Below are 10,239 nucleotides of genomic sequence, written 5' to 3'. Positions count from 1 at the left end.
GAAAATTCCACTTAGGGTTAGGATTAGGTCACCATGAACTCATAGAACAAAATGGACATCACCAATATATTAGGAGTGCTTGGGTATGGTTAAGGGCACTGAATTTTGTAGCCTGCCCTATCTCGCTTTCTTGGTAAAATAGGCATGGGAAATACCATAGGGTTAGGAAATGGCCACTTAGGGTAAGGTTTAGGTCACCATAAACTCATATAGCAAAATGGATCATCAGGGAAAATCAACCACTTAGGGTTAGGATTAGGTCACCATGAACTCATAGAACAAAATGGACATCACCAATATATTAGGAGTGCTTGGGTATGGTTAAGGGCACTGAATTTTGTAGCCTGCCCTATCTCGCTTTCTTGGTAAAATACATGGGAAATACCATAGGAGGAAAATTCCACTTAGGGTAAGGTTTAGGTCACCATAAACTCATATAGCAAAATGGACATCACCAACAAATTCAGAGTCCTTTGGTATGGATAGAAGGGCACTGACTTTTGTAGCCTGCCCTATGTATGTTTCCTGGTAAAATACATGGGAAAATCCCATAGGAGGAAAATTCAACTCAGGGTTAGGGTCAGGTCACCATGAACTCATAGAGCAAAATGGACATCGACAACAAACTTGGAATGCTTGGATATAGTTAGGCGGGTACTGACTTTTGTTGCCTGCCCTATGTATGTTTCCTGATAAAATACATGGGAAAATCCTATTGGAGGAAAATTCCACTTAGGGTTAGGGTTAGGTCACCAAGAACTCATAGAGCAAAATGGACATCACCAACAAACTTGGAATGCTTGGATATGGTTAGGAGGGGAGTTAGTTTTTTACCCTGCCCTATCTTTGTTTTCTGGTAAAATACATGGGAAAATCCCATTGGAGGAAAATTCCACTTAGGGTTAGGGTTAGGTCACCATGAACTCATAGAGCAAAATGGACAGCACCAACAAACTCGGAGTGCTTGGATATGGTTAGAAGGGGACTTACATTTCTAGCCTGCCCTATCTATGTTTCCTTGTAAAATACATGGGAAAATCCCATAGTAGGAAAATTCAATTTAGGATTAGGGTTAGGTCACCATGAACTCATAGAACAAAATGGAAATCACCAAAAAACTCAGAGTACATGGATATGGTTAGGAGGGCACTTACTTTTCTAGCCTGCCCTATCTATGTTTCCTGATAAAATACTCCCTCGCCTGAATTACTTTTTCACTGTTTTATGTGCATTCACCCAAGTATAAAAACATTGCCACAAAATAAATGTCTAAGTTGTCTTTCCCATTTCCTGAGCCCTGAGAGTTGATGCTAAGTTTATGGTGCATAATCAAAAGAATATAGCTTTCCAAAAAGACCTTGAGAACAGAGCATGCTTTCTTCGAAGTAAAAAAGCAGAAGCTAGAGAACAATTTAATAAGGATGCTGGAACATTTCTGATAGATCCCATCAATTGCTCTTATTAAACACCTTCAATTCCCACCACGATAACAAAACAAAAGGCCATCCTCACCCGCCACCCTGAATTTTTATATGTTTACAAGCATTCTACTATCACCAACCAAGCTAGGTTTTAAAGTCTTAAAGTTCCAATATCTCACCTGCATCTACCTTGAAAATTACTTGTACTACACACTCCAATAGTTTAGAACCACGAATGATTCTATCATTCGTAAGATTGTATGGGCTTCCTGAAAAATTATCCTGATTAGAACTACTTTTATTTTTTTTCCAATGCTACACCTGTATTTGTCCATAATATATCTTTCTTTGTTGTTCTGGGTAAATATATTCACCATTAGTATCCTCTTGCATGTGCATCATAACTCTGGAGAATTAGGGGTGTCCCACCACAATGGCAGGTAGCCTTTGTCAGATTGCCTCAGAAGAATTCAACTTCTGACAACTACCCAAGAGGGAATATAGCCCTGACTAACCCTAACCCTCATTCTCTCTATCTAGAGAAGAAACAAATCACCATAAGCTCTCTTTTTGGCTTTTCCTAATAACATCAATGAAACAGATATCAACAAACCTTGAGTTATACCTTCAAAAATGCCTCTTTTTAGAAAAAGACTTAGATTTTAGGTTTTTTTAAAACAGAGACCATTTTAAAGGCATTGATCAAGTTTATTGACCTTTGATAATATTATGTATCTATACATAAAAAAGAATCTTGTAACTCCTTTTTCCTTTGTTTTCAGCTACCGCATTTGCTTTCCCCAAATACTATATAATGTTCATTTGTTTCTAGGAAGTGGGAAGTGCCCAATGATGAAAAGAACGAAGGCACTTCTTTAATGTAAAAAGCTTGAACATGCTCTTTTTTCAAGATATTACTGGTTTACATCATCTTGATTACCATTACTTATGGATCCATTCAGGGGTTAGATTATCATCAATGTTTATCATGAGCATACTCCAGATAATCCCAATTCCCCATCCTTCAGTATTATTCCAATGACGTTTTGGGGTTGCTACTACACTTGTTGTCACTCCACCTGACCCCAACTGCTCTGGATGGTATAATGCTTGAACAGAATTCATATGGATCCTGATTTCTATGAGGAGGCATCATTTAAAAAAAAAAAAACTAGAAGCCTTGAGATTATTATTCTTTCTTGCAATCATACTACTAAATGATTGTGTGAGGTGCACATATCCTTACTGTCCCATATCTGTTTGACCCAGTATATACATATAGCTAATAATACTTTATACATTTTAATACAATGCTTTTTAACAATTTCTTTCCAAAAATTATAGATTCATTGACTGAAAGCATCAGTGTTCACAAATTTCAAGACCTGTCATTGTATGACTTTGTGTGGAATTCATCTTCACTGGAAATCAGTGATAATGAACACTAAGGGATCCCTCCGCTGTTGCCAAAATACTCAGCCTACGAACTGTTATCCAGAGGTGATTGTGTAATTTCTTTCCCTTGGATGTTGAGTTCTGTATATATTGGCTTGTTCTCAGTAAGAGTTTGTTTGCCAAGATCCAATTTGGACAAACCTCAGCAGTATTAGGGACGATTCTACAATTAAAATTCAGGGTGTATTCTGTGTATTTTCTAGCATGAAATCTATGTAGAGCAGATATCATTAATTGACCTTTATAGGTCTAAAGTACATAATTCCAGACTGGATAATGAGAAAAATGTTATAATAAATTATACTTTCAGCATGTTTTTCAGTGGCCAAATAAGTAGCAACAATGATCACTGTAAAATGGTTTGCATCTTATTTTTCTGTTCCTTTTAAGAATGCAAGGATATTTTTCTGTCCTTGCCTTTATGTAAAATATCTTATTTTTATAAGATATTTTTATTTCAATCATTAAGATCTTACTGCAGTAAGTTTCATACATTGTACAGTACATTTTTATTAAATACAGTTTATCTACATTTTTATGATTATCTTAGCAAGTGGTACAATAGTGTACTGTATATCATACATACCCACCGATAAGCTGAGTTTGTTGGAATAAGACAATAAGGCTACATACACACACACACACAAATACATATAAAGATAAATCACTGTCCATCTCAGATTTACTAATTTTAATAAAAGGAAAGTCTTCCTTCCAGGCTTCTCACCAAAAGATAGAAAGATTTTCAAAGGGAGCAAGGAGATACTGTCCAATTTTCTTTTAAAAAAAAGAATATTCAAGAAAAAAGCAAAAGTGAAGCATTTAATATCTTTATGTCAATAATTTGTTATAATTGCCATTCTTTGATTAATAAGCATAGGTATATGAATATGTGGCTGGGCAAGTATCAACATTTTTGCAAGCACTGCTTGTAAAATAATCATTTCTGAGATCGATTTCTGGTGTCGGGTTTTTTTTAAAGTTACTTTTTCTTAACAATTATGTCATAAATCTTATGATATTTGAGATCGTCAAATATTTTTTTAAAACTAGTTAAATGCAGTTTTAAAGAGAAACTTTTCAAATATGAAGATATAAGAAAAAGAATAGATGTTTCCCCCCCCCCCTTCTCTCTTGTTTTGTTTCGTTTTGTCAGAATGACAAAAGCAGCATTACACCATTGCACAGAATGCTCTACCACTTCTAGGTGGGCATGTAACACAATGATACATGTAGAAAAGGGATGAGTCTGGATGACCAGAATTTCCTTTGCTAAGCAAAGTAAGTGTTAAGGGAGTCATGCCTGATTTTACAAACTTTTTAGCAACAGTGGATAAGGGAAATAAGGCCGTTGTTGAGAATTATGCAGTCATTAAGCAAATCTGAATCCCCCTCCCCCATTGACTTTGCTTGTTGGAAGCCAGCTGAGAAGATTTCAAATGGCAACCACACAACCCCAAGATGCTCCAACTGGTTGTAAGCACATGCCAGTAGCCAGGCGCTCTAATTTTGATCACATGGCCAAGTGGATGCTGCAACACTTATAAATGTGCCGAATGATTGTAAATGTTTTTTTTTTCCAGTGCTGTTATAACTTTGAACAGATGCTAAATAAATGGTTGTTAAGTTGAGGACTATCTGCATCTTTTTGATTGGAGGCATTTGTCTTTGGCTGCCATTGTTTTTTTTCCCCCTCATCTGTTTTGCTTCATTTTAACACCTAGAGTTACAACTGTGAGATGTGAGCTATATAATTTGCTATAATAAATGAATAAAATATACTCAAAGCACATATTTCTAAAATATTTTATTATTTTTGAGGGCCTAATACATTAAGTGATTATAACTGTGGGTTCATATTTCTTTGTTACCAATATCTAGTTATCAATCATGATTTTTTTCCTATCAGTCATGCATAATCCTTTATAAAATTTACAGTGCTGACAACCAGGGATGGTAAAACTTTGTACAGTAAAATCCAGAAAAAGTAAAAAAAGATATATTACCTTAAAAAAGCAAAAAAGCAATTAATATAGAGGATGAATGAATATATATATTACAATGTTTTTTTTATGTGGCTACTGAATATAGTAATATACTTTTACATTTAGGATAAAAATTTCTTCACAAGTTTAAGTATTTTATATGCTCCTTTACCTCTAGGTTCAAGGTAGATTAACTTCAGCCAGATCAATTGTAACAGGGTCTTTCAAAATGTCACTATTTGTCCATCTAAATCCACATAATACATTACTTTTCAGAAATTACCATGAATTTTTTTCTGTGAAAGTCTCACCCAGATTCATATCATACTTGAACTGTTCACGTAGTTATACTTAATAAAATATCTCCCGCAATTGTTAACAGGAGATCTCTTAGGCAAGGGTGAGCACAAAAAAGTACAAGGAGCAAATCATAACTAAGAGAGCCCAAGATTAGACTAACAAAGCTGAAATGATCATCAAGGACTAAGGTAATACAGTCCTTTTAAGTACGTACTGTATTATAACCCCTTTTTAATCCAGTTACAATTGTTCTCCTCTAAAAGTAGAGGAATAATCTTGTAGAACAGGGGTGTCAAACTGCCAGCCCAGGGGCCGGTTGCATCATGTGGAGGCCGTGCCCACCCCAGCTCCAGCAATGCGAAAACAGTCATGATCCGTCAACGAGTTTGATACCCATGTTGTAGAAGGAATGTACCAGCCATTACAAATACATGAGATCAACCTGGAAAGGGGGGGAGAGGTGAAAGAATAAAATTAGGAATGTCCTATCTTAACAGAATAACAAAGTTGGAAGGTACTTTGGAGGTATTTTAGTCCAACCCCTTGCTCAAGCAGAAGACCCTATACCATTTCAGACAAATGTTTATCCAATCTCTTCTTAAAAACCTGCAGTGTTGGAGCACCTACAACTTCTGGAGACAAGTTGTTCCACTGATTGTTCTAACTGTCAAGAATTTTTTCCTGACTTCCACATTTCTCCTGAGTTCTAGGTTGCTTCTCTCCTTGATTAGTTTCCATCCGTTGCTTCTTGTCCTGCCTTCAGGTGCTTTGGAGAATAGGTTGACTCCCTCTTTGTGGCAACTTTTTAGATATTGGAACATTGCTATCATGTCACAACCTAGTCCTTATTTTCATTGAACTAGACGTACCTAATTCCTGCAACCATATGTTTTAGTGATCAGTCCCTAGTCATCTTTGTTGCTCTTCTCTGTATACTTTCTAGAGTCTCAACATCTTTACAGTAGTGTGACCAAAACTGGATGCACTATTCCAATATTTAAAGTGGTATCTTAAATTCTTTGGTATAAGAAAAAGGGAAAGCAAGCTATGTCATTAAATTTTCAAGATTCCATGGTAGCACTTTATTGTTTTATAACAATAAAACAGAGTTGCATAACAGTTGTGATAGTTCTGTTTTCCTGATCTGGCCTAACTCAGAAGACTGAGACTAAAGCCACTTTTCATTAATTTAAAACTACCTTAGGAAAGTGTGAATTTCAAACCTGAAGAAATTAGCATCTTTTGCATTTTGACCTTAAACAGGCAGAGCTGAAAAAAAGAACAAGGTATGTAACAAACCAAACTACAGTTTATTATTATTATTATTCTAACACATTCCTAAATGCAATGCTATTAGTTATGTTAACCAAGGCTCATTCAGCTGTATATTCTCCAATGTCATTCATGTCATTAGCCCTCCAAAATGCCTTTCTGCTGTTCACATTAGATAAACTGAACTGTCTATAGCAAGATAATGAACATAAATCATATATTAAAATGGGAACCGAAAGAAACCAGAGGGAAATGTTTTGCTATCGTGGTGGGAATTAGTGATGACTTAAACAGCTTTTGACATAAAAATGTCAATATTCCTGTAATCTCTGTTTTTAATATATTTTCTGTGACCTAGTTTCCCCCTCAGCTTTGGTTATGAAGAAGCTATTTAACATAAATACTATATTATTAGCAATTTCTAATCCTTAGGATATTATGTAAGCAATTGCTGTTTCAGCATTCAAAAAGAACTATAACACCCTGATTAAGTGAAGAACAGACCAAGTTTAGAACTAATAATCTGATGAAATCTGGTTTCATGAATAATGAATGTACAGCTGATTCATACCTAACTATATAAATGCTTTTTATATGCCTCAGTAAAAAAGAAAATTACCATAAAGGCATACAAACACAAACACACTTATAAATGAGATACGTATGATTGTAGAAAATATTATTAAAAATATTTGGAAGATAGGAGAACTGAAATGTTAAAATGGCATATTATGACTCATTAGCTAACCCTTCCCAAGATCTTGAAGTGCTTCAGAATTCCATACAAACAGTCCTTGACTTACAACCATTCATTTAATGACAGTTCAAAATTATGGAGGCCTCAAAAAAAGTGCCTTACAACCCTGCGGTCGTATGATTGAAATTCCATGCTTGGCAACCAATTCACATTTATAGTGGCTGCAATGCCTTGCAATTATACAACTGCGATTTCTGATCTCTCCACCCAGCCTTCTGGCAAGCAAAACCAACTGGAGAAGCCAGATTTGCTTAAGGGCTATATGATATGCTTAATGAGCCTGGTACAAAATGTTTGCTATTTGTTTACCTGTTTTAATTAATTAATTTTATTTATAAAAAATTATTTGCCGCTCATCTCGTATCATGACTCTGGGCAGCTTACAACAATTAATTTCTTAGTTTTTTCTAAACAGAGAAATAATAAAAGATTAATTTAAAGTTTCTATGCAAAACATGCACATATATCAAATATCTTTACTATGAACAAAAAGCAAAATAACCACGTATAAATTTCAAGTTTGTCTATACACTCAAAGCAAAACATTTCAAGATCCATCTGTAGATTAAAGCAAATTCTATACTCAACTGTTGCTTTGTAACAGGCCTCCTAATCTGCTCAAGGCGTTTACAAATTTCTAAAGTTGCAGCAATATTCACCAAAAGATTGGGGAAATTTCAGGGTTGAGATTAAATTCTGAACTTCAGAAAACAAACGAAAAAAATAAATAAAAACGAAAGCTTAATCTCATTGTGATTTCTACTAACTTCTGTCTTGACAGGGATTACTTCTCCCTTTTCTTTCATTCTTGTCCTCATGTGCAGAACACCCTGGTCTCTAGGATGCTAAAGAAATCTATTTGGGGGGAAATGGGTGAGCAATGTCGGAATTTGTGTGTTGTATTTTAACTTGTTATGTATCTGAATTTTTTTTCTTATGATTGTAATGAAAATAAAAAAATAAATTAAAAAAAAAAGAAATCTATTAAGGTTTTCTTTTCATGACAGTATTATGAACTGCTATCGTGGGTGGCAGCATTTAAGGGACTCTTCTGCTGACCATCATTCTCTCCTATGCATTTGTAAAAATCAGTATCTATTTTGGAAATCATTGGATGGAATCTTTGTTTTTTAGGAAAATGTTACCAAAGAGGTAACTTAAAATTACTTGCACATTAAATGACTATTATACAGTTGCCTAGGGAAAAAAGCTGAATAGCGTATTTATGTACAGAAAGTCTTATATAGGATATATATTATATTATATTATATTATATTATATTACATTATATACTTTAAAAAACATTCATTTCAAAAAGATATATGGATCGTAGATCTACAATCCATACATCGATAACTGCAGAAATTTCCATTTAAAATTCCCCTTAAAATGTGACAACTGAATACAGGAGGTAATTGCACAGACCTGATTTTGGCTGATTCTGAGATTTCTACAAAGTAAGTTTAATAATTTCACCCATTGTTTTTCTTGCTTCCACGAACTTTGTTTTCCTTTCCTCTCTGCCTGCCACCTGGTAAACAGTCTGACATTTTCACTGCTGGGAAGCTGGGCCTTGAGGATTCAATCTGCTTTGATATTACCCCTCCCCTCCCTCCGGATTTCCCCTTTGTTGCTTAGAAGCTGCAATATTATGAGTATGCTTATGCTCTATTTTGAAGTAGACAGATAACTACTGTCATCAATTTCCCCAGAGATTTCACAATTCACTATGTTATCCGATTATTTTTAAATCCCATGAATGAATTATTATTTTTTCCTCTAGAAGAAATTCTGTGTAAGAGAGAGTACAACAATGTCACTGTTGTAATACTTATTGATCTTGATATGCTAAGAGATACAACTGGAGAAAGGCAGAGGGGAAGAGTCCCCTGTGTATCTAAAATAATTGGAAGATATTAGATTTTGCTCAAATTATGTTTGTTTCAACAGTTACATTTCATGGACCACAGACAGGTCATAACCCTTCCTGTTAAAACACAGTTTTTGCACTTCTCCCCTTCAACCACAATCACCTGTACATGTGTGAATATACAGTATGTTCAAACATATGCATCAAGTAATCTGTTCTTACAATGAACTTGGGCAGTACCTTTAAATGAAATAGAAACAAATTAGATCTTGGAGATGGGAATTCAGAAAGGTCCACTATATAGATCAGTGGTGGCAAATCTATGGCACGGGTGCCAGAGGCGGCACTCGGAGCCCTCTCTGTGGGCACATGTGCCATTGCGCCAGCCTTGCCTTCCCCGTGACTCCCTCCTCACCAGCAGCCCCCCTGGAGGAGAGTTGCCCCCGAGTGTGGCCCATGCGGAGCAGTGAAGCCAAGAACATGGCAGCCAGGCAGCATAGACAAGACTCTGCTCTCACGGCCTATCCCACACAGTTGATGCTGTGGGGTGCGAGCAGAGGGTGTGGCCGCCATGGCGCTGCTGGGCGATCTGCAGTGGGCCCTGGAGGCAGTGAGTAGTCCTGCGGGCAGGTGAGATGGGGCGGAGCGGGGGCAGAGCAGGGGGTGGAGTGTGGTGGGGCCAGTTTTTGGGCACTCGGTCTCTAAAAGGTTTGCCATCACTGATATAGATGCTGTTGCTAATTTCTTATTCACATAAACCCCCCTCCGTGTGCAATGTAGAACCCTACCCAGTCCTTCACAAAACTCTTCTCAACTTACTTCAGAACCCATTATTTTTTAAAGGTTTCCTGGAAACAAGCAAACAAAAATCCTTAATATTTAATGGGCGATGTATATTTCCTGTTTCTGGGAACAGGAAGGTAGGAAAGATTTGGCAGAATCAGGAAAGGCTCTGTCAATCTCCAGTAATGTTAATATGACAGTAATGTCATAAATATGTTTAGGAATCCTATTTTGGGGGATGGATTTATTTGTCTTACAAACTGAATTGGAAAGATAAATGTTTGTAGTCATCCTCATCTCTTTATACAGCCCAGGTGACATAGGGAACTAGAAATCTCATACATTTCTGCAGAATATGATCTGAAGCAGATTCACAATATTTATTACTAGTTAAGG

The 10,239-nt window shown here is 36.0% G+C and overlaps 1 long non-coding RNA gene across 1 annotated transcript in view; it reads right to left on the bottom strand.

Moving 5' to 3' along the window:
• Positions 1–2,486: 2,486 nt before the first annotated feature.
• LOC120303075 overlaps positions 2,487–10,239 on the bottom strand; it is a 158,647-nt gene continuing 150,894 nt past the window's right edge. The window contains exon 4 of the long non-coding RNA XR_005555344.1: positions 2,487–5,603. This is a non-coding gene — a long non-coding RNA (uncharacterized LOC120303075). The remainder of the gene's footprint in view (positions 5,604–10,239) is intronic.

The sequence above is a fragment of the Crotalus tigris genome, unplaced genomic scaffold (assembly GCF_016545835.1).
Source record: "Crotalus tigris isolate CLP2741 ecotype Arizona unplaced genomic scaffold, ASM1654583v1 scf7180000024456.194487, whole genome shotgun sequence".
NCBI classification, from domain to species: domain Eukaryota; kingdom Metazoa; phylum Chordata; class Lepidosauria; order Squamata; family Viperidae; genus Crotalus; species Crotalus tigris.
The sequence above is the reverse complement of the archived record's forward strand: the minus strand, read 5'-3'. Positions and strand labels throughout refer to the sequence as shown.